This window comes from Molothrus aeneus, chromosome 11 (genome assembly GCF_037042795.1).
Source record: "Molothrus aeneus isolate 106 chromosome 11, BPBGC_Maene_1.0, whole genome shotgun sequence".
In the NCBI taxonomy this organism is placed as follows: Eukaryota; Metazoa; Chordata; class Aves; order Passeriformes; family Icteridae; genus Molothrus; species Molothrus aeneus.
The window spans coordinates 655,139-681,115 of NC_089656.1; positions in this window are offsets into that span (position 1 = coordinate 655,139).

Sequence of the window (25,977 nt, forward strand, 5' to 3'; positions counted from 1 at the left end):
GGGTGTTTGTTTAAACCACAATTTGAAATGTTTATAATAAAGCTCCTTTTTTCTTATCTCGTGCTGTGAATGAAAGTCTGCCAAGAGTGATAAGAAAGTTTTGTTAATCAGAATCTGTTGACATATTTTTTAAAAAGTGTAGTCATGGATAAGAGTCACGGCAGTTTTGGGTTGGTGCTGATTATATTTCATACAAATAAAGAACCTGTGGTGGCATTTTAGAATTGGTAATATTACTTTCTCAATAGAAATACTTTTTAACCTTTTTTTAGGGGTTTTACCAAAAGCCCCCTGTTTTCTGTGTACATATAGATGTACACTGGGGGAAAACAGGAAAAGCACAGCTCACTATGAAAGAATGCTGGGGTAATATCTTTTCAATGCTTGCTGGCTTTAGAAATCCTCTAATAAATTACAAAGTAATTTAATCATACTCCATAATTGCATGCTCTTGAAAGAATAAGATTTAGATCCAGGCTGTCTCCTGCTCAGAATGCAATGATGTTGTGTATCACACACACAAATTGCACACAAGCAAAATAATGGCCCTGAGGCTGCCCAGCAGTAATAGATAAGGAGTACATGCTTACAACAAAGCGCACATTTTATTAGAGACTGAGAAATGTAATTTGACTCCAGCACACAGAAAAGTTGTATGGTGATTTTTCAAAATTTTTTGGGGCAGGTTGAAATAACTTGTTTTGAAGTTCTGGTATTGTCACCAAAATTAACTAATTTGGGATTGGCTTCTTAATTCCAGTTGATAAGAGCAGCACAAATGAATTTTCTAAACCTTGCTACATCAAGATAACTTAGGCATGGAGAATCGTGGAGAGGGGTGGCTGTTTGTGGGGTCTGAGCAGCCCAGAGCCCAGGTCTGGTCTGGGTGAAGGGTGTAGAGGGTGCTTAATAATCCAGCCTTCAACCAAACTAAAGCAATGACCAAAGAACTGTTTGTTTGCTTGAATTACCGGGACTGAGGATGAACAATTTTCTTTTAATGTGCACCAGATGTTGTTGCTTTTTCGAGTCCCTGACAGCCATTCTGCTGTGAAATACTCCTTCAGGGCTGGATCTCTTTCTCTAGCAATTTGTTCTCCCCAGCATCAAGATTTTTACTGTGGCTTTATGTCATTCCTAAGGAGAGTTTTGGGTTTAGTCACATATGTTTGGGGGAAAAAAAGTTTGTAAAGTTTACATTTCTTTAAAAGAATGCACTAAATTGCTTGAGCCCCAAATTTGGTTATTTAGTGTGACTTTTTCATATAGGCAAAAATAGACACACAGATACAAAATAATTCCTATATATGGAGCCCAAATTGCCTTTTATGCCACCACAAACCCCATTTTAGAGCACACATTCAACATGGGAGACAATAAATCATTGTATTACATGAATGAAATACTCTTGGCAGTTCATTGGGATTTTATGCATGTAAAAATATTTGATCATCTGTGTTCATTTTCATTTTAAAAATTGAGTTCTTGTGGAGATGAGAAAATTTCTAAAATAATCAGCTTGCTCTCCTCTAAAGTTCCTCTCAAGCAGACTACTATGTTGCCTGATTAATGTTGAACTTTCATAGTTCTATAAGGCAAAGAGACATCTTGTAGAATGGGAGTTACTTTTCAACCATCTGAGCTGGAAGAAATGAAAAGAACTTTTTTTTTTGTGAGACATTCAGATTGGCCATCTTTTCATCTCAGAAAGCAAGGCATAATTCCATCTTCCCAAAGTTTTCAAGTTGATTCATTAGAAGGACAGGCTTTAATTAATTTAAAATGCATTTCATATTTGCTCAGCTATTAAATCCGAGATATTCTGAAGACTGTGGGAAAATGCCCACTTAAGACTAAAATTAGCTGGTATCACTCTTTGTTCCATCTGTGTTCTATTTGACTGCCAGAATGGGGAAAGAAAAGAGATAGAAGGTTAGGAGTGGAAGCACTTATAAAAAGCAGTAATAATTGACCTTGGTGGTGTGTCAACAGCATGTTCAGCTGCTCCTGAGAAGAACCAAATGTTCGGGACGACTTCAACCCACTCCTGTGCTGTTCCCACCTCGGCAGGGAAATCACAGGGCGAGCACTGGCAGAGTGATCCCAGCACTCCTTCGGTTGTGCTGCTGCTCAGAACTCCTTCTGGGCCTCATTTGTAGACAGTGCTGCACTAAAGGCATCTCCAGTGCAAACGGCTTGTCCTTCACACTTCTGGAGAGCAACTGTGTGACCTTGGCTGTACTGGCAGTGACAGCAAAGCATGTTCTGTTCAGCACTGGCTCTGTGGTTGAAGGCCAGGCTTACTCTTCCTCCTCCAGAGCAGCCCTGTGACCACACACACTGCCCATGAACCCTTCGGCGCACAGAGCTCCACAAAAACAGGAAGCTTATGAAATCACTCGTATCTCATTAGATTTGTAAAATCACTCACATTGTAACTCATTAGTTTACCTATCTTAATGCCATTAAAATAATCTAAGTTTATAAGTTTAAGGTTTTTTAAACTAATGCCAGTTTATAAGTTAATGCTTAGAACTATATAAGTTCATAATACTTTTAATTAATAGAAGTGTAAAAGGCATTTGAGGGGAGATGTTAGAGGATGGACAAACTTATGCTCTGTGCTCCCCAGAAATGGGACAAAAGGCCACGGGCAGGGCCTGAGCCCAGGAGCTGCCCCTGCCCATGCCCAGAGCTCCTGCCCTGGGCAGTGCCAGCCCTGAGCAGGTGGTGCACAGAGGCTGTGCAGGCTCCTGCCTGGGGGTACTGCAGAGCCACACGGACACACTGCTGTGCCCTGGGCTCTGGGATGGCCCTGCTGGAGCAGGGAGGTGCCACCAGAGCAGCCCCTGTGGGCTCTTCCAGCCTCCCCCATCCTGGGATTTTGTAGAATCAACCTTCACTTTTCTCTTACACTTTAAAGGAAGTAAAATAAAGTAAGATCAGTCTCCCTTAATGCTATTCTCTATTTCAGATGGAATTCACTTCACAATATATAGACTAACGTGGTTATATTTTGGTATTCCTGAGTTGGAGTTGTGCTAACTTTATTTTCAGTCTTGATATTTTTCTTCTGCTTTGCTATTCCTACACATTCCTCATTAATCCTTAATTATTCCTTAGCTTTAGCTGTTACTGATCAGCTTTGATTTAATATGGTCCAAGTCCAGCATAGTCCAGGATCTGGAGAACTGCCTGCTGTGATATGACTGAGGAGATCTTAGGCCTGACCTATGCAAAATCTGCATCTCTTCTGGGACATTCCACGTAAATTTGCTTGATCTACAGAACAACTTCAGACAAAGCAGTTTACAGATAGTTTTGATCCTATTTTCAATCCCATTGCATCTGTTTCATTTTTTTATCAGTATAAAAATGTGGGGCTAAACCTCTCCAAGCTTTGTTTCTTGCTGTTATCCTAGAAGGGACCATTAGAGATCATGAAATCATGGAATGTTCTGGGCTGGAAGGGACCCCCCCAGGATGATGGATCCATCCCCTGGCCCTGCCCAGACCCCCAGCAATCCCCCCAGGATGATGGATGCAGCCCCTGGCCCTGCCCAGACCCCCAACAATCCCCCCAGGATGATGGATGCAGCCCCTGGCCCTGCCCAGACCCCCAACAATCCCCCCAGGATGATGGATGCAGCCCCAGGCCCTGCCCAGACCCCCAACAATCCCCCCAGGATGATGGATGCAGCCCCTGGCCCTGCCCAGACCCCCAACAATCCCCCCAGGATCATGGATCCACCCCTGGCCCTGCCCAGACCCCCAACAATCCCCCCAGGATGATGGATGCAGCCCCTGGCCCTGCCCAGACCCCCAACAATCCCCCCAGGATGATGGATGCAGCCCCAGGCCCTGCCCAGACCCCCAACAATCCCCCCAGGATGATGGATGCAGCCCCTGGCCCTGCCCAGACCCCCAACAATCCCCCCTGTCCCTCCCTGGTGCCCAAAGGCTCCTGGAGCTCCGGCAGCCTCGGGGCTGTGCCCATTCCCTGGGCAGCCTGGGCAGTGCCCAGCAGCCTCTGGGGGAAGCAGAACCTTGCCCTGCTCTGCAGCCTGACACTGAAAGGTTTCTGTGGAAACTGGCCCTGGGGAGGAACTGGGGGGCTGGTCGTGGCTGTGGCTGGAACCTCAGTCCCGAGGGAGATTTGTCAGGAAAAGGTTTTTCCTCATACCAAAAGATCATGGAGGTGGATTGCCACAAGGAATCTAAATGTGCTTTTATAAGGAGAGGGGGAGTTCAGGGTGGGTTTTAGCTGTGAAGCTGAAGAGGAAAGGCACAGGAAAGGAGCAAGGCAATCTGAAGCTTTCTAAAGTTAAACCTCTCTTGTGTCTTGCTAATTCCTACACGTTCCTCATCCCACCATTTAGCACAGAAAGTGGCTTCCTTCCAAGATTGACTTTCCAGGTCTTGAGAAACATATTCATATTTGGAGTGTTCATTCTCTACATTTTACATTGATACACCCCATATTCTTTTTTCCTTTGGGACTAGAGCAGGAGAGAATCCTGTCCCGCCTTTCTTGGCTGGGGACCACAAAGGTGCTGTGAAAGCTGATCAGAGGATTGCTTGTTTTTTTCCAATTCACATCAACTAGCATGCTTGGAGAAAACAGGTTAGAGATAAATGAAGCATTCTCAGGGAAATTAATATGTTCAGCCTCTCTAGAAAATGTATTACTTTGTTTGCTTTCATTTTAGATGAATATAAAAGGACCTTAAGACATTATACATATGCATTTTTAGTGTGTGTGAAATTTATGTTTCTCCATTACATGGCATTCTGCTTCATGTTTTAACCTCAAGAGTCTCTGCTATAAAGGTGAAGTTAATTTCCAATGCTGGTAATTTCACTGGGTTTGATTATCTATTACGTTATATCATAAAAATTTCTATGATCTCAGCTACCTATTAAATATGGACCTGGGTGAGTGAGAAAAAGCTCTCAGGTGATATCATTATCAAGGTAGATTCCAGCTGTACTGATATAAAATAGAACATATTCATTGTGGGAAATGTCAAACAAATAGCTGCGGGCTGGAAAGCATTTTCTTGCTATTTCTGATGTTTATAAAGAAATATGACCAAATATTTGGAAAGCCATAGTTCTTTATGGCTTTTTTCTTGAGGTGACATGTTATAACACCAGGCCTACGTAGTGCTTCCTGCAGCAAATTACAGCCTGATATCTTAAATTATAGACCAAATTACACGTCAAGTGAAATTCAAACAATACCATGTCTTTTTCTTTTAAAAATCCACTACCTGGAGCTGTAGAGCTTTACAGATTTAAACTCCTGGAAGATTTTAAAGGCTTTTTAAAATCACTAAACCTGTACATTACCACACTCCAAGCATTACGAGTTGTTTATGTCAGAATTTTAAATGTGCAGCAGCATTTTTTTTTGAGGTGCAGGTGAAATTACTCCGTTATTTGTCTTTGTCCTTCCCTGCATGATTTCACTGCATCTGTAATTCCCCACAAGGATGAAGCATTGCAATCACATCTAGATGACAGAGAATGAAATATATATGTACAAGGGAAAAACTCCGGCGGGATGAGGGAGATCAGATGGGGAGAGCAATGTCTTTTCCATTATTCCAGTATTTCAGGATATTTTGTTTCCCAATCCAACTGTTGAATGTTCCTCATAAGTATTGTAACTTCTGCCTTTGCCCCAGGGTACTATTTTGCAGTCTAACTATTCTTTCAAAAAGATGTATTTCTCCCTGTGAGCTTTTTCCCTGTGAAACATTTCCTGGTTCAGTAAAAAAGCCTTTTGAAAGCTGTCTTCAGAGAAGCTGATCAGAACACCTCTTTTCCTGTCCATTCTTGTCAAAATAATGCTTGACTATGAATTTCCTTAAGAATCTCTAAGCAGTTACAGTAACAATATAAGTAAGAAAGCACTTTTATAGAATGCTGACAGATATGAAAAATGCCTTAGAAAGGTAATTTTGAAGTGTCTTATTTAAAAAAAATTTCATTCCTGAATAAGTGTTTTGTTTAAATTTATAATTTTTTTATATTCACAACATAAGTAAAAAATTCTCTCATAGCAGCACAAGAAAAAAAGGAATTTTGATATAGAAAACTAGATTTAGGCAGTAAAAATGGCACTTTTTTGTGAAACAATTAAAAAACCCTACTCTTTTGAGATTATGATGGTATTGTTATTTTGATATACAATTTATAATGAAAGTATTTTCCTCACTGCTTGTATTTATAGAAGATTGGTGCATATGTTGAGGTGGAGGAATACTTTTAAGAAAAAAAAAATCTTCCTACAAAATGCCAAATTTTTACTTTGACCAATTTTTTGCTACAATAGTCTTTAAAAATTATATTATTGTTTATGAAGTGCTTTTAATTTCATTCAACATTTTCACTTTATGGCAACGATATTTTAGTGATCAAGTCTTTTGAGTGTGACCTTAATCCAGTTCTTAACTGAATTAGGGTCTGTAATTGGAAAACTCTGATAAACAGAACCCAGATTTTATAATCAACAACCCTATTTACTGAATCACTGATGAGCAGAAATAATTCAAAAGGTGTCTGCACTATAAATTGTTTTCTAGATATAAATTTGGATGTATAAAATACAAATATGAGGAAATACACTGCATTTTCATTTAGAGAACCAGTCCCTGGCTGTCAAAGCAATCTGGCTTTAAGAGAATTGAGTTTTCTCAGCTCTTGGGGAAGTCAGAGAGAGCCGATGCAAATGGCAGTGCCCACATTTGATGATGAAAACACAAGCTCCAGGAACCTTCTGTGTGTTCAGTTTAGAATGTCAGCCCTAATCAGCGTTGCTGCTGGCACAGCCCAGGGCTGGCTCAGAGATCCTGGGGAACAGGAAGGGAAAAGGACGGCAGAATGCGCTTGGGTTGTGCCCACCCCATCTGTGCGTGTGGTTTTGGCCTCTCCTCGTGGTAGGCTGTGGGTGCCACAGCAAATTTCCAGTTCAGCAGCCCCCTGGGCAGGAACAGATCCCACTTCCCTCTGGACTGGGACCGTGATGGTGCTGCCTGGCAGGGCAGGAGGAGGAATCCACGACTCTGCAGGAATCTCTTTGCTGCTAAATTGATTTTCTTGGCTTGTGTTAACATTTCCATAATAAAAAGTAGGTCTGCAGGAAAAGGAAGCCCTTTTTAGGGTTTTATTAAATTAGAAAATAGAAAAAACAGAAAAACAGAAAAAATATTAAAAAATGGATGGAGAAGAGGGGAAAAAGAATCTTGAACATGCGTGTGTGTTTCTGTGTGCATATTTATCGAAACAACTTTCTTTGTGTCTCATTCTGGAGGTAATGTTGTACAAATCTTTTCTATAGACATCATTTGTGAAAAAATATGTTCAAAATTAGATGGATCTAAAAAAAGATCCTGGAGCCAGGCACACAGAGTCAGAAGGGCATAAAATCATTTTCTAGCAGTCTCTTGCAGGGAAGGTCAGCTGGAAGGGAGCTCCAGCCTCCTGCTCCCCAGGCTGGTGAGGCAGCTCCTGGACCTCGCTGCCTCTGGAAGAGTCTCCCTCTGAACAGCTTTGGAAGTCAGAGCTCTGCACACAAATATTAAAAGTCAGACTGTACAAGGGGGCACAAAACAGGTTTGACTGTTGTGGTATGTTTATTTTTTAGTATTAGATGATAGAAACTAAAAACGTCAGAGAAAAGAATTTCTGCAAACAAAAAATGGCAAGAGATCAAGAAGAGAAGCAGTTGGACAAGCAAGATACAGTGGAAGGAAATGAACAGAGGCCTGGAAAATATCTGTCTGGTCAGCCCAGTATCCAGTGCTCATGGGGACTTGGGATCAAAATGTCTAAAACAGAAACAGAATTTTCAGTTTATGATACAGAAAACCACAGTCTGGAGCAATCAGACTGGAACGTCTCCTTTGTAAGTTAAATTCATGGCATAGCTCCAGAGCATTCCAGGAGAGCCTGTAGATTTCTCTAACAAATTTTTAATAGCTCTTTTGACAATGCATGAGGGATTGGAGGAATAGGGTTGCAACCTTTTCTTTTTTTAAATTCCTGTTTTGAGAGGTTCTTAGTGAGCCAGGAATGGAGTCTGAGAAGATTTAACTCTTCTGGAACACAGATGTTAAGGGTGATAAATAAAGGATGATATCACCAAGCAGCAGGACACACAGAGTATGTTGATAAAATATACCATGACATTCACCCAAATGGAGTTTGTGGGCATTAGAGAGACTTATGGAATCATGGAGACTTATGGAATCGTTGTGGAGTTTGTGGGGATTAGAGAGACTTATGGAATCATGGACAGTGCCAAACCTAAGGATTCACACCTGCTGAAGGTGCATGTGGATGGTGGTGTTCATCTTTGGTGTTCAACAGTTCAGTGAGAAGGTTAAAAGTGTTCATCAACACCTGACTAAAAATGTTTAGATGTCTAATATTAAATGTAATTCTAAACCTGAAACACAAGCAAAAAGTTAAATGTAACAGCCTATACAACTGTATATCATAACTTGAAAAAGAAGGTAAAGATCTTCCTACACCTGAAAGGATTTTTTAACAGCTTTATGCTTGACTTGAGACTGTCTCTGAAAAATCTAAATTTTTAAGGGCTGAAAAGTTTGCCTGATTAGGTCTTTTGAGATATCTCAAAATTAGACACAAAAAAATTCAAACAGCCATGACTTTTATGTTTCCCTATAACCCATCTTGGGCAAACACTGATAATTTAATGTTAATGATTCCTATATTCAGTGATGCAGCCACTGCTTGCCTGATATTGTCATGAGACAAAGATGTTTATTTTTCTGTTGACTTAATCAGGATTTATTTGAATCCTGTCTCTAAAGATACAATTAAGAGATGTACACTGAGAGTCCTCAATGAGAATGTTCATAAAAATAAAGGCAGGTGATGATTAGCCAAGTATTTTAAAAATCTAGATGAGTAACTGGGGGTAAAGGTGAGTAGGGCCTGTTTTTACATCTACTGTGCCCTGCACTGGGGGAACTTCCCTGATTATCCTTGAAAGCCCCTGTGTTTTCTAATGAATTGAACAATAAATGGATTTGTGTGTTTTTCCTGTGTCTGAATTCAGTAGGGTCACATGTAGGATAAAATTAATGCTGATACCTATTTATCAACCATAATGCCTTTAAAGCACATGTGAAAAGTAAAACTCCTCTCTATGTACTGACAGCACGCTTGGGGTAATATATTCACATTTTAACTTGGAGCCAGATCTGATGGTTTAAATGATTAAATGTTAAATCTTGTATTTACACTTGGACTGTGCAAAAGTCAAAGGGAACAATTTGTCAGCTCATTCATATTTTGCTTCTGAAGCCAGTTAACTAATCAATCTAACAGAGAAAGAAGTAAGATAAATGGAGGCCATTCTGTTATGTAGAAAAGTGTGCATGAAGATAAATTTTTAACATTTTCCTTCATTTCATCTGCAGTTATGAGGGGTCGTAATTGCTTCTGAGCACTCAAGGTGCTCTTCAGGTTGCTTCTATAATCAGAAGGGTTCAAGCTCTTTTGGCAGACCACTGGTCGGCAGCCCTGGGATTTTTTGCATTCTTTTTTCTGTATGCTACTTTAGGAAAAAAGCCTCTGTGCTTTTATTACAGGGAACTTGCCAGATAAACTAACTAAGAGAGCATTTTCTGCTAGAAACAAACTTGCATATAGGAAATCCTGAGCAAGCTGCACCTTGCTACAATTGCTACTAGAGTTCCCATTGGTTTATATTAAAAATATGCCATAATCTAAGATCAAATATCTTGCAGTAATTTCTTTTTCTGCCATGGCTTCTCCTTATTTAAGGAGGTCATCCACTTTGCCTCATCAAAAACCTGCAAGAGGCGCATGCACCATTTTCAGCTCAGGAGAGTCATCAGGTGTTTCTCACTGCAGCTCATGACCAAAATGATGATATAAAAAGCCCTAAAAGCTATAGGCTAATGTGTGAAAAATCTAATTACTTTGAAAAGGGAGTAAATAGTTCTGTGTGAAATACGATCTTGACTATTTTTACATTGCTGCATCATTCACTGCATTGTTGCTGCACCATTGCAACATTGCCCAGGTAGGCAAGAAGGGCAATGGCATATGGCCTATGTCAAAAATGCTGTGACCAGCGAGACTAGGGCACTGGTAAGGCCACACCTCGAGGGCTGTGCCCAGTTCTGGGCCCCTCAATCCAGGACAAGAGACCTTGAGGGGCTGGGGGTGTCCAGGGCAGGGAACAGAGCTGGAGAAGGGGCTGGAGCCCCAGGAGAGGCTGAGGGAGCTGGGCAGGGGCTGAGCCTGGAGCAAAGGAGGCTCAGGGGGCCCTTGTGGCTCTGCACAGCTCCTGCCAGGAGGGCACAGCCGGGGGGTCGGGCTGTGCTCCAGGGAACAGGGACAGGAGCAGAGGGAACGGCCTCAGGCTGGGCCAGGGCAGCTCAGGGTGGGCACAGCAGGAATTTCCCCATGGAAAGGGGGCTCAGGAACTGCCCAGGGGGGTTTGCAGTGCCCATCCCTGGAGTGTCCCAGGAAGGGCTGGAGGTGGCACTCAGGGCTCTGGGCTGGGGACAGGGTGGGCAACGGGCACAGCTGGGACTCCACGGGCTGGGAGGGCTTTTCCAGTGCCAGTGATTCTGGGATTCTGTGATCATGTTGTGTTTCTTTATTGAGAACTCCATAAAGCCTAAAGAAAATGCCAGCATTTCTAAAAGAGTCTCTTCCTCTGTTAACACTGAATGATTTTGTGACTAAATTAATTATAATGACACAGTTAGCCACATATGTAGAATCCTCATCAGGGTTTGTAATCTGAGTCTGTGCACTGTGATTTTTATGATGGATAAGCAGCCAAACAGATAAGTAGACCCAGGGTAGCTGGATTAAAATTGCTGTAAAAGGTACCCAAGTTTTCTCAGCTAGATTTCTGCAGTAGTAGACGAGAGAGTCTTAAATAGACACGCTCCTTTTGGCTCCTCCTGTGCACTTTAAAAAGAATTTCAATATAAAAACCCCTCAGCTTTGTGCCAAAGGAATACAGGAGTGGTACTGGTTTTCTTTCTTTTATGGTTTGTCAGAAATTTCATGAAGTTTTATGGCATTACATTTCCAAGCACTCCAGCTGCTGCAGGAAATATATAGCTAAACAATAAGCTCAGATAGGTAAATGCATGCATGATGTTCTTAAAATACTAATGCAAACTGGGCTTAGCTCAGAATTTCCAAACCCACATCATTTTTTTGAGTTTTAGGGCTCTGCAAGCCTTTTAAAAACCTTAGAAATTTAAATAAATATATTCTGTTGGCGGTAGATTTCATATTATTAGACAAAAATGGATGGGTCATCAAATACTTTTATAGTCACAGAGTGAATTTAATTAATCATTTATTACAAACATGATATTTTTTTTTCTTAACTAGCAAATTTAATTCAATTACCAGGAGTTTCATTTCTTCCTTTATGTAGTAAATATGAATAATTTTCAAGCCTGGGGTTTTTTTTTGCCCTCAAGAAATCCAACTTGGATTCTGCCATCCTGTCCTTTCTATTCCTGTAATTGCAATATTAAGTCAAGTTAGAAAAGTATTATTCTGGAAATTTTGACAGGATAAGAAATAAAGGTTTCCTAGAAAATATTTTGTGATTTGAATTTCTTGCTCCTGGACATTCCTGTGCTCCCCTCAGTTTATCTCCTCTGATGTCTAATGGAAGCTCATAATTGATAGAATGTTCCTGGATTCCTTTCCTTCCAACTTTTTTTCAAAACTTTGCCACAACCCATTTTGCTTGTTCATACTAAAAGGGAAAACAGTATCTTTTCCTCTCCATAGCTGATTTTGTTGCTCCTTTCCCTTGCCTTGATGGCAAACAGAATCAATGCTGTTCTAACATTAATTCTGAAATTAATACGCACTTCTGCTGAAGATTTGAGAAGATTAAAAATAATGTATATGCAACAGCAATCAGAAGAACCTTCATAACTGATTTGACCCTATGAATGATATCAAACTGATCTTCTGTCTTGTGCATATTAATATTCAGAGAGAATATATGGCATGCTTTGAAAAGTTTGGTTTTTTGGACTGGCATCTGCCAAAAATCATCCCAAAGCTCCTGATGGACTCATGTTCCTTTGGGATGCAGCTATTGCTGCACCCTGAATCTTACCAGCTGGTCCAGCTGTCATTTATTGCCCAGGTTTGATAAACAAAATAGTGTGTGAATGCAGAGGAACTGTGCTGCCTTTTCAGTCCCACACTGCTCTGTCCATGCAGAGCACTATTCCATTAATTGCAGGTTCGAAGTGTGTATCCCTTCTAGGAAAATGGGGGGAAAAAGAAATTTAAATAGAGAAATTTGCTCTTGGAGTTGAGAAATGCTGGCAAATATGGTCTGCTTTCCATTTCCCAAGGAATATGGTCCTTTTCAAATAAGTTACATTTTTCTTTTGTGTCCTTTAGCCTACCCCAAGTGGCTTGCAGTATTTATCAACTTTAATCAACATGAGTGACAGGAAACCTGATAATAGAGAATAGCTGTCTCCACTGGTGGGGCAAAATCTTTTGAAATGTCAGTAGTGAATTCACTGTATTTACATTTCTTTGGGACTCTCGCTTTTTGAAGATTTTCATCTTTTACACCGTAGGGATGAAAGTAAAGGTTATTTAACTCTACATCAGAAATTGTATCTGATGACAGTGTGACAAAATATTCCTGCTTTCAGAAGGGCAGGATGCCTGCCTCTCATCTCTGGGGCTGTTCCAGTGGTGTAGCAGGTTCACAGCTACTATTTGTCCTCTAATATTGAAAGCTGTTCATCATCCAATTAATGAGAGTCCTGGAGCTTTCTTTGTACAACCTTTTTTTTTGGGTTTGGCCAGCATATTAATTCTTTGCAGAAATTCATGCCATGTTAAATATAAACAATTAAAATTAGTGGTCACTTCCTCCTGGGCTGTCATGGGACACAATGCTCTAGCCACTCAAAGGCTGAGCCTGGATAAAGCCTCTGGAAAAGGCTGAGTCTTCTGTGCTGGATCAGGGGACCTTGGTCAGATGTCCTCCAGAGCAAAAACCTCTTACAGCCATGCTGATCCCAGGGGTCAGTCTGTGAGGCCTGAAAGTTTGGAGAACTTTGGCTGAGTGTTGTCTATAGGGACCAGTGAATTCCTTGGGACTGCCAGAGGTTCCTCCCCTTCCTGTCCTGTTGTGAGTGTGGGACTGCTAAACTGGGGCTGTGAGGACTTAAAGAATGCACTTACACAGCTCAAAACCCCGTCTCTCTCTCCCCCTCCCCTTCTCTGCCTTAAATGTACTGTTAAATAAAATCTGTAGTATTGACTTTGATATAAGGTCTCGTTTGCACCTTACTTTGGGCAGAGGCATCTTCTATTAATCAGATCCTAATGGGGTTTGCGTTAATTATGGCAATCACAGTCTCTTCTGGACATCCCCTCTTCTTGGGGCAGAGCTTCTGGTGCTGTGCCTCTGGGTGCACCTGGGTTTAGGCTGGACATCACCTGATTTTAGGTTGCACATCACCGATTTTAGGCTTGAGATCACATGGTGCCACTGCTTGGATTGGGAAAGCTGAACTCTGAACTGCAAGACTTGTCTTCATCCTAGGAAAGATTTGAGGAGAGCACCCAGTGAATTGTCAAATTAAGACAGCTCTGTTTTCTGGTATTTTCTACCCCTCCACTTCTTTTGTGTTCTCCTCTGTGTTTCCTTAGCATTAATCCTCCTTTCTGGTATGAAAAAGTTCTAGATTTTCAGCTGTAACTGTGCAGGCCTCAGAATGCTTTGGAAAAAGAAAAGTCTGCATAGAAAAAAAATGGAACCAAGAGGGAGAGCTGGAAGTAGCTTGTTTCTCAGTGAGAGAGGTTTGCTGGTCTCTGTAGGTCCCTTTGGATTTCTCCATTATCCTATAGAGCTACTGACATCCTCATGGAAACATTCCTGCTACCTTTTCAAAAACTATTTTCAATTCAGCCTCAAAATACAGTCAGTTTTCCTTTTGACTATGATTGTTAAAGGTATTGGTAAAGGAAATAATTTAAATTTATTTTGGAAAAAATCTGTTAAAATATTTCAGAAAAAAAAGGAGAAAAATTATATTTCAATACCTTTAGAAATACGAGAAATTACAACACTGTTTCTTAAGAAAGTTCATTTCCCTGGATTTTCTTTCAGTTTCTAACATTGTGATTTTTTATTAATGAAGAAAAATCCCATTAAATTTGGCAGGGGAATAATCAAGCTGTATAGATCCCTCCAAGGCAAGCCCATTTAAGTGAACATGGAACAACAATAAACACCTAAAATTCCCCAATAATGATGGTTTTCCTCTGTGCCACCGCTCAGATTCAGAAGGATGCGTGGTGCCCAGGAGCCAGGTTCCCAAGGCTGACACATTTCCAGTCCATCAGGGTGCAGGAGACACAAAGCATTTTTGAGTGCTGCTGGGGACATCCCAGGGGCAGGGTGTGGAGTCTGGGGATGGCTGTGGGGTCCTTAGGGGCTGCAGGAATGGGTCCTGAGCTGTCCCAGTCAATGACAGCTCCCAGGAGCCCTCAAACTGGAGGGGAAACCAAGGAGGAGGGAATGCTTTCACCAAAAGTGTCCTCTGGGTTTGTTGGGACCTGCCTTTTAAGTATCACAAATCCATCTCTCACTTCATTATGTGCCAGAATTCCTTGACCTTAAGATAAACTGCACCCAGGAGCCCCCTAACACTTGTGAGACCAAACTTCTGCGTCTGGGATCTGTTCTGCCTCAAAAAATGCACAGGGGAGATACTGGGCCTTTGAACAGAAATGAGAGCTGGTTTGTCAGGAAAAGGAGAGGAATATGGGTGTGTAGCAGGGCAGGGAAGGGCTGTGACCCTCTAAGTGGTCTGCATGGAGCAGTTTGGAGTCTCCAGCAGAGGGGAATCACTGCCCTGGTAGTAGGAACCAGCAACCAGAAGGTTTGGTACCTCCAGAGCTGTTGCACAGACTCAGCTCCATTCCATTTAATCTTCATCAGTGCTTGTGTTTTCCCCTGTATCTCCCAACACATTCAAATAAAAACTCCTCAGTGCATAGGCAGCTAATTATGAAGCCTGCTGAAAGCATTTTGAACTGGAGCATCCAGCTATGCTGGGATTGTTGTATTTCCACACGTGCCACTCACACCTCCGAGAGCTCCCACCACCGAAATGGACCAGCAATCCAAAATACCCTCCGGGGTGACCTTCACACAGTAAAAGGCAGAAGGAGAGTTCTGCTGTAATTAAAAAAAAAAATGGAACAAGGCAGCAGGCCTTGCTAATACCGCCATGAATGTGCAGGCAGTGCTGCTGCTGAAGCGCGTTTTGCTGATAACCCAGGGATTAGCCACACGTAAATGCAGTCACTGGGGAGTGCTGCCAAGCTGCTACAGTGAATTATCTGACTGGAGCTGCCTGTACTTTCTCATTGAGCAGTCAGAGCTGCTCATGTTTGCAGCCTTGATTTATTTCTTGTTTTAGTCTTGCACCCTGAATAAGGCCACCCAGAGTGAGTTTTTGTGGCATAGCTATAAATGAGCCTTTTTTAACTGGAACAGAGAGGGGGATATCTGGAGTTTTTTGCAAGTAATGGACCTGCTGAGCACCATGGTAGGAGTAAAAGGGAGCAGCCACTCTCTTGATCCTGCACAGGAATTTGGGGCTGTTCCAGCTATCAGTCCATGGAGGAAAGGGTGATTACTTCCCAGGCACTGGTGTGGACAGCATCCTCCTGTCAGTGATGGTGAGGGGCACTGGAAGGACACAGAACTGTTGGAGCAAATCCAGGTGAGGCCTCAGAGGTGCTGAGGGGACTGGAGCAGCTCCCCTGTGGAGCCAGGCTGGGAGAGCTGGGGCTGCTCAGCCTGGACAGGAGAAGGTTGTGTGGAGAGCTCACAGCTCCTTCCAGGCTCTGAGGGGCTGCAAGAACCCAGAGAGGGACAATTCCTCAGGAACTGCAGTGACAGGAGCCAGGGAATGGCTCCCAGTGCCAGAGGGCAGGGCTGGATGGGATCTTGGCAATGAGGAATTGTTCCCTGGCAGGGTGGGCAGGCCCTGGCACAGGGTGCCCAGAGCAGCTGGGGCTGCCCCTGGATCCCTGGCAGTGCCCAAGGCCAGGTTGGACATTGGGGCTGGAGCAGCCTGGGACAGTGGAAGGTGTCCCTGTCATGGCAGGGGTGGCACTGGGTGGGATTTAAGGTCCCTCCCAGCCCAAACCAATCTTTGATTCCATGACATAGCTGTCCTGGCTGTGTGTCACCCAAGTATCATCACACTGTTACCCTCCAGGAATAACAAATTGGGGGCCACTCATCTTCCTTTAAGAACAAACTTTGGTAGCAAAAATAATCCTCATTAGAGAAATCCTTCTGTCTTGCTTATCTGACTGCAGGCACCCAGGAAAGCTCAGAAATAAGCCAGTATTGACTGATTGGAAGTTTCTGTGCCAAAAAGATGTGTGGCCCATACATGATTCACTCCCAAAAACAGCCTTATGTTTCACATTATGAGCTGCACAAGGTTCTCTTACAAGGAATCTGACCCAAGAAAATAAAGAAAAAGTGATGTTAACTGCTGCTTGGGACTGTCTGTACACTCAGCACTGAATGGAAAAAATAAGGCTTCAAAATTGTCTTTTCAATCTGCAACCCTGGTACTCTTGTGGGTATTTGCTCTCACAGAAAAACTTCTTGCATTCAGTGCTAACTCCCACGTTAGAAGACTGAACACAGAACATTGTATAGAAAAAAATACATTCTGGACTGAAAGCAGAATTTATGTTAGTTAAGGACAAGTATTTTGATGTATTTTGAGAGTTACGCTGTAAATATATTTACATAATACGGTTTGGATATTTGGAAGTACTGGAGCGTGTTCTGAAATGTCACAGCCAGTCAAGTGACACCACCTTTCCACTGGCTCCCTACCTATCAGCCGGGGCAGAATGTTTTATTTAAGCAGGAGCAGGTCAGGGGATATTGGTGATGGGAAAATGAGAATGTATGGAGCCATCAGGAGGCAGAACAATGAGAACAACGGCATTCCAAGGCTGGAGACCTCAGAGACTGTGATTCTGTGTGACACATTAACCACGTCTGCAGAGCCCTGCGAAAGCTCAATGAAAAATAATCAACAGAACTGTGAATTCCTTCCCTGGAGAGTGGCAAGGGAGGTGAAGTGATTTGCCCAGACCAAAATGATCCCATGATGGATCTGGCTTAGACACTTCTGGCTTTTGTCGTTCTTTTGGAGAATGTGGCAATGCATATTCAGCTGATGGGAAAGAGAGAAATGTGGTGCATATTAAAAAGTAGATTTTAGAAGGGTTTGATCTACATATAAGGGAAACATTCCTCTACAGAAAGGCACATGAATTTCCAGGGAATTCTTTTTGTTTGAAGGAACAAATATTGCAAATTTAAAAACAGCTCAGGAAGGAGTTAAAAGGAATGTCAGTGAGTGCAGCATTAGGGCCATTTTTGTTTATTTTATAAATTACTGACCCAAATTTGCTAGTGACATAGAAATGGGAAAGGATGATAAAGTAAATACAGAGGACCAGAGCAAATAAATTCAATATGATTGGGATAGATTCAGCTTAGAGGCTGGATAAGTAGCTTATTCAGCTCAGTTGTACAGAAGTGTGAAGTAATAAGATTAAGAACTAAAAATAATCAAAGAGGATAGAGCCAAAAAGAAAATACAACAAGTAGCACAGTCCCAGAAGAGTAGATTGAGTACTTTCCTCTGTTTGTAGGGGAGAAGATGCAAGTTGCTGTGGGCAGAGCAGAGGGGACTTTGCCCCGAACTGGTTCTGACTGACAAATTTAATGAATCATTCCTTAACCAGATTTGTGGTAATTTTCCATTTTGCTTTAGGGAATTTAAAAAGAAAAAAAAAAGGGTTATTAAACCCAAGACTTGAGGAAACAATGCTTACCCACTTATCTTTTTTAATACAAACTTTATTTTGCCCTCATATTATTAGAAAATTGAACACATACAAGTGGGTTCTATAAAGAATAAAACAAGCCTTAGCTATCTTTTCTCATAAATGATCTTCTACCAAATAATTAAAGACACCATTAGCAGCCACCCTCTGTTCAAAACTGGGCTACTACTTTTTCTTTAAGACGTACTTTTATTGTGTTGGAGGAATTATACTGGGTATTCTCTGTCTAAAGTAGCAAAACAACTCTATAATTGCATTCGTTCAGAGTAATGATAACAAGATTTAAAACACAGTTGCAACACAAGAAAACTTAGTGTGAAAAGACTATTCTGTGTCTTCAGCTGTCAACTAAAAGTATATTGAATTTTGCAGAGCAAATTCAAATAAAAGTATTGAGATTAAAAGTGATAAAGCAGCAACAGTGAGATCAGAACCCCTCCAAAAATTAGATTAAATCCTCCTCAGGACCATAAAAACCTCATTATCTTGACATGACTAGATCAATCATTGCAAGACAATTATCTTGAGTTAAAGTTGCTCTGATCCAGGAATTTAAGACTCTCATTTTTCCTTCTGCTTTGGTACTAAAATAGGCAGTGCATGGTCCAGGCCTTGCTGGGCAGGAACTGAGACAGACACATGGACACTATCCTGGTGACAAACAAGCCATAGAGTCCATGTGTAAACATCAATAAAGGCCCCCTTTGAGCAGCAAAAGCTTCCATTAGATTGAACTGGGAAATAGAACAGCACTAACTCTTGTTCATTACATGGTTTATTAGTTATGCTATGAACTTAATGTTGCTTTTGTCACTTCTTGAACTTCAAAGTTGTTCCTGCAGCCCAGATACCAGGTTGCATTGCCCCTGTTGTTAGCATTCAGAAACACATAATCACATAAGCCATTATATGCAGGTGCTTTTATTAAGAGCTCTGGGTGTCAGGAGTATTCAACTCAAATCTGACTCCGACCATACATTCGAGATGATCGTGCTTTTATATTCTATCGTTATATAATTTTCATGTTAATTATTAAACTTATATTGTTCTATTGTATACATAGATTTCAGTCAAACATGGCTTCTCATGGCTCCCCCTTAAATTTCTAACATAGTTTCTCATGATTCTTCTTATGATTATACAATTATATTTAGTTACTAAACAATCATCACATCTAACAATTATATCATTCCTCATACTGCTTACGCAGGTGCAGTGATCTGAGAAAACACAAAGCCTAACATTTTCAAAGTCTATCTTTAACATTTTCCAGGGCTCCACTATCACTGTGGCTGCTGTGGAGAGCTCCATGCCTTACTCTGGAGGTTTGGGGTCATTCCCTATCTCCAGAGATGGCTGGTGCTATCACGGACAGATGTACAGCTGAAAATGAGGCAAGAGTGGTCCCAAAATACTCAGAACCAGAGCCAAAGAGTAGGAATCCTGACCTTTTCAGCCTCACTAATGGCAGCAGCAGCAGGAATATGATCAGTATTCCAAGTGAAAATGGAGTGAGCAGTTTTTTCAACCTTCTCTCAACCTTGTAATTCCCTTTTTTAATTGGGAATTTCATGTTGCTTCTTGCCTTTGTTGCTTCTGCTGGAATATTTGAAGGTATTTTGTCCACATTTAATTACTGTGCACCAGCTTTGTGGGCATTCTTGCTCCTTTGGAGTACCATTGACCTGGGTGTAGAGAACTTGCTCCCTGACTAGAGATTTATTTTTAGGGCAAATCAGTGTAGTTCTGTGACAAAGAATGTGGCAAACATGGGCTTTTATTTCATATCACAAAAGGCCCTTGGTGAAATCTGAAACAGAGAGTGCTTTAAATTCTTTCCAAATAAAAAAAAAAGTAATTTGTATTTTGCATCCTCTGAAAGGTGCATTAAATCCAGATTTACCTTTTAAAAATCTTTAGTTTGTCAGTTTTAGAAACAATTTCCTACTGAATGTACTTCCAGCAGGAAGCAGCTCCTAAAGATGATGGCATGGGATGGAATCAGTACAACAAGGGATTACAAACATTTCTGCCAATGCAGAAGCTGTGACTCTGTAGGCTGGCACAGCTGGCATTGCTCACCTGCACAGGAGAAGCTTTGGGCTGAGCTCAGGGTGGCCTTGCAGGGCCTGAAGGAGCTGCAGGAAAGATGGAGAGAGACAATTGCCAAGGGCTGGAGGGACAGGAGCCAGGGAATGGCTGCCAGTGCCAGAGGGCAGGGCTGGATGGGATCTTGGCAATGAGGAATTGTTCCCTGGCAGGGTGGGCAGGCCCTGGCACAGGGTGCCCAGAGCAGCTGGGGCTGCCCCTGGATCCCTGGCAGTGCCCAAGGCCAGGCTGGACACTGGGGCTGGGAGCAGCCTGGGACAGTGGAAGGTGTCCCTGCCATGGCAGGGGTGGCACTGGGTGGGATTTAAGGTCCCTTCCCACTCAAACCATTCCATGATTCTCTGACATAAATGGCTTCATGGACCCATGAAGGACAGCTGGGATCGGGCAGCCTTACACAAATAGTAAGTTTAACATTTCATACTGGTTTAATTCCCACATAGTTTTTCAAGTTTTATTAACCCAGACAACTTGTAATAATTATGATAAACAGACATTGTCATCAAAAATCAGCAGAAACTTGATAAGATTAAGTGCAATGCAATACATCTTCCTTGCTCACAGAGCCTGGATAATAAATTACTTTGAGGCTCCAGAATAAGGCATTGTATAATTGAGCAAAACATCAATTTTTAAGGATGCTTATTTAAATGCAAACCAGATTTTTTGAGAATGGTAAATTTGATTAAAATCCCTCTTTAAGTGCAAATCACAAACAACAATATCCAATACTCACAGGCCATAACCATCCTCTGAATAATACAATTTATTGTTCAGATATAATTGTAAGATCTTAATGATGTGGCAGCTGTAATCTACTTTAAAAATTAGAAACTATGAACTCCAGGGTTCCAAAGTGGCTCAAACACACACCACGGCTCAGTGATTTACATTTGGTTACTGCAATACTTTGCACCAGATTAAATGATCAGCCTTTGGCTTTTTGTCACACATAATTTTCCCCATCTTTAATGGTGTGCTCCATAAATTATACTGTTTCGGCTATTGTGTGGGTATTAAAATCAGATCCAGACATGACTGAATAGGAATTTAGCCATCTCAGTCCTGGATACTTTTAAAATTGGTTCAATCTTCACCTGCTGGCAATACTCGGTTACTTAATTTTTAAAAAATTTTCTGGATAGGTGCAGTTGTGTTTTTGCATAGCAGCAGCATTTCAGATTTGAGAAGTCTAGACAGGCTATCTTATGCTGTAAGCAAAACTGAATTAAAACCCCTGGTTGTTCCAACTTTATTTTCACTACGGGGCTGATTCAAATGGGAGGTTTTGGGAATGAGATGCCATAGTCCTTAGAACAGCTCTTCCCTGACAGCAGGGACAGCTGCCACTTTCCTTAAGGGTGTGAGTGGTGCTGTGGCTCCTCTCACACCCTCACACCTTTCTCAGCACTGTCAGAGGATTAATTCTCACTTCTAATGGTGCATTTAGGCTGCTTTTCAGAAGCTTGTTTGCTCTTGTTGGAGCACATGGGAGCTTCAGTCTCCTCTAGAAGGGGCTGAATCCATCCTGGGTGCTCCAATGCTCCTCAGACATCCCCATCCACAGCAAAAGACAGCAGTGGCTTGTGTTCATAACTGACATAAATATTGCTGTGCACAGGGTTGCCTGTTTTCTAAAGACCACAACAGACTTTGGGAAGGCAAAATTTCACTCAAAGCACATCTAAAATTTGAGCACTATTCTTTTTGAATTTTACCTTTCAGACAGTCTCAAAATTAGACAAAAGAAAAGCAACTTCCCAAAGAGAAAGAGTGAAAGCTCTTTACTTTCAGTTGCAGTTTTGCAGTCAGCATCTGTGAGCTGTTTTCGTTCATCACTGTATCAAACTCCAACAACAATAAAGTTTCTGCTTGGAGCAGAAGGAGGACTTTCCACCAAAATCCCTTTATGCTGTAAAAGCAGACTGGAAAATGAGACATCTGATCTTTGAAACAGCCTTAAACTTTGGTGAGACATGAGCATTTTAAGTGGGATATTTATGACTTTAATAACATCCATTAATGCAACATTAATTGCCATTTTTAGAAGCAATAAACTAAGTAGCTCCATGACTGTGCAGCTGAATTGTGAAAAAATGAGCTCTGACTTAGGCATGTTAATGCTCTCAGATATTAATATTAGATTCCTGCACATGTAATCCAGGTTTGGGAGCTGAGGTATCTTCGCTCTACACTCAGTCTCCTCTGAAAGTCTTGCAAACACTGTCTGGCATTTATTACAGCCCTGGCAGCACAAAACAGGGCTCTGTCTGTGATTTAAGTGAGTCCGTGGTGCTGGAGCCTGTTTCACTGGGAGTCAGATCTGGGAATAGAGCCAAGTGCACCCTGCTGTGATCCATGCCAGGCTGGGAGCAGCCAGTCCCCTGTGCCCAGGGCTGTCCCCTGTGCCCAGGGCTGTCCCCTCTGCCCAGGGCTGTCCCCTGTGCCCAGGGCTGTCCCCTTTACCCAGGATTGTCCCCTGTGCCCAGAGCTGTCCCCTGTGCCCAGGGCTGTCCCCTGTGCCCAGAGCTGTCCCCTTTACCCAAGGCTGTCCCCTTTACCCAGGCCTGTCCCCTGTGCCCAGAGCTGTCCCCTGTGCCCAGGGCTGTCCCCTGTGCCCAGGATTGTCCCCTCTGCCCAGAGCTGTCCCCTGTGCCCAGGGCTGTCCCCTGTGCCCAGAGCTGTCCCCTGTGCCCAGGGCTGTCCCCTTTACCCAGGATTGTCCCCTGTGCCCAGAGCTGTCCCCTCTGCCCAGGGCTGTCCCCTGTGCCCAGGATTGTCCCCTCTGCCCAGAGCTGTCCCCTGTGCCCAGGATTGTCCCCTGTGCCCAGGGCTGTCCCCTGTGCCCAGAGCTGTCCCCTGTGCCCAGGGCTGTCCCCTTTACCCAGGATTGTCCCCTGTGCCCAGGATTGTCCCCTGTGCCCAGAGCTGTCCCCTGTGCCCAGGGCTGTCCCCTGTGCCCAGGATTGTCCCCTCTGCCCAGAGCTGTCCCCTGTGCCCAGAGCTGTCCCCTGTGCCCAGGGCTGTCCCCTTTACCCAGGATTGTCCCCTCTGCCCAGAGCTGTCCCCTGTGCCCAGGGCTGTCCCCTGTGCCCAGAGCTGTCCCCTCTGCCCAGGGCTGTCGCCTGTGCCCAGAGCTGTCCCCTCTGCCCAGGGCTGTCCCCTGTGCCCAGAGCTGTCCCCTGTGCCCAGGGCTGTCCCCTTTACCCAGGATTGTCCCCTCTGCCCAGAGCTGTCCCCTGTGCCCAGGGCTGTCCCCTGTGCCCAGGGCTGTCCCCTTTACCCAGGATTGTCCCCTCTGCCCAGAGCTGTCCCCTGTGCCCAGAGCTGTCCCCTGTGCCCAGGGCTGTCCCCTTTACCCAGGATTGTCCCCTCTGCCCAGAGCTGTCCCCTGTGCCCAGGGCTGTCCCCTGTGCCCAGAGCTGTCCCCTTTACCCAGGGCTGTCCCCTTTACCCAGGCCTGTCCCCTGTGCCCAGAGCTGTCCCCTGTGCCCAGGGCTGTCCCCTCTGCCCAGGGCTGTCCCCTGTGCCCAGGATTGTCCCCTCTGCCCAGAGCTGTCCCCTGTGCCCAGGATTGTCCCCTGTGCCCAGGGCTGTCCCCTGTGCCCAGGGCTGTCCCCTGTGCCCAGAGCTGTCCCCTTTACCCAGGATTGTCCCCTGTGCCCAGGATTGTCCCCTCTGCCCAGAGCTGTCCCCTGTGCCCAGGCCTGTCCCCTGTGCCCAGAGCTGTCCCCTGTGCCCAGAGCTGTCCCCTCTGCCCAGGGCTGTCCCCTGTGCCCAGGATTGTCCCCTCTGCCCAGAGCTGTCCCCTGTGCCCAGGGCTGTCCCCTGTGCCCAGAGCTGTCCCCTGTGCCCAGGGCTGTCCCCTTTACCCAGGATTGTCCCCTGTGCCCAGAGCTGTCCCCTCTGCCCAGGGCTGTCCCCTGTGCCCAGGATTGTCCCCTCTGCCCAGAGCTGTCCCCTGTGCCCAGGATTGTCCCCTGTGCCCAGGATTGTCCCCTCTGCCCAGAGCTGTCCCCTGTGCCCAGGATTGTCCCCTGTGCCCAGGGCTGTCCCCTGTGCCCAGGGCTGTCCCCTGTGCCCAGAGCTGTCCCCTTTACCCAGGATTGTCCCCTGTGCCCAGGATTGTCCCCTGTGCCCAGAGCTGTCCCCTGTGCCCAGGGCTGTCCCCTGTGCCCAGGATTGTCCCCTCTGCCCAGAGCTGTCCCCTGTGCCCAGAGCTGTCCCCTGTGCCCAGGGCTGTCCCCTTTACCCAGGATTGTCCCCTCTGCCCAGAGCTGTCCCCTGTGCCCAGGGCTGTCCCCTGTGCCCAGAGCTGTCCCCTCTGCCCAGGGCTGTCGCCTGTGCCCAGAGCTGTCCCCTCTGCCCAGGGCTGTCCCCTGTGCCCAGAGCTGTCCCCTGTGCCCAGGGCTGTCCCCTTTACCCAGGATTGTCCCCTCTGCCCAGAGCTGTCCCCTGTGCCCAGGGCTGTCCCCTGTGCCCAGGGCTGTCCCCTTTACCCAGGATTGTCCCCTCTGCCCAGAGCTGTCCCCTGTGCCCAGAGCTGTCCCCTCTGCCCAGAGCTGTCCCCTGTGCCCAGAGCTGTCCCCTGTGCCCAGAGCTGACTCCCCGGCCCAGGGCTGTCCCCTGTGCCCAGAGCTGACTCCCCGGCCCAGGGCTGTCCCCTGTGCCCAGAGCTGTCCCCTGTGCCCAGGGCTGTCCCCTGTGCCCAGAGCTGACTCCCCGGCCCAGGGCTGACTCCTTTGCTGCGAGCTGACCACAGGAGGGCTCACCCTGCACCGAGTCCAGCCTGAGCAAAAATAGGAACTGGGCTGCTGGCTGTTGCAGGGACAGCAGAGTGACAAGGCCAGGAGGGAAGTGGCCTGACAAAGTCTGTTTTGCAGGACTGGTCACCTCTTCCAGGTGACTGGACACTGTAGGATAGAAGGGTAATATTTTAGCAATTATTAGTGACTATTTAGCTGTATGGTTAAATGATTGTAGATTGATCCACTTGAGCAAGAAGAAGCTTCTCCTGTCTTCTAGAAGCACAGCCCTTGAGTTGCATCCACCTTTTCCTCACTGTCTCTGTGCTCTCCCCTTGCCACGTGCCCTGTCTTACTCTGAGCAGCACTGACAATAATGAACATCATCTATTAGCTAACCCAAGGGAAGTTTACATGAACCCAAACTGGGCATGGAACACTGCTAAGGAACAAGAGGCTGGATTTTGAAACACTGGTCATTAAGCCCTCTGCTTCAGATTCTGCTTCCACAGCCCATGTGTTTTCTACATTAAAACTGATTGCTGCCAAGGAACATCAGCCAGCTTAGTTATTAATAGGTTAAAAAATTCTCTCTGCATCATGGTGTTGCTTCATCCCCAGTAATCTTGAGCTAGGGATTCATGTCCCTGAAAATGCTTGGAATGGCTGGCTAACTCCTGTCCTGGAGAAACATGAATCAGAGACTGTTATCCCTGTCCCACAGCAGCATTCCTTGGGAGCCTGCCAAGGATATCTACTTGTCTGGGCTGCTCAAAGTGTGAAATCTCTGTGTCTGCATATGCACATGCCACATCCAGTATTTTGTGTGGTTTTCAGTGCTTTTCCTGGTGTGTGTTCACCCTGACAGAGAGACAGCTGTGGGCACTTGAGGCTCAGGCTGCAGAGCAGGGCAAGGTTCTGCTTCCCCCAGAGGCTGCTGGGCACTGCCCAGGCTGCCCAGGGAATGGGCACAGCCCCGAGGCTGCCGGAGCTCCAGGAGCCTTTGGGCACCAGGGAGGGACAGGGGGGATTGTTGGGGGTCTGGGCAGGGCCTGGGGCTGCATCCATCATCCTGGGGGGATTGTTGGGGGTCTGGGCAGGGCCTGGGGCTGCATCCATCATCCTGGGGGGATTGTTG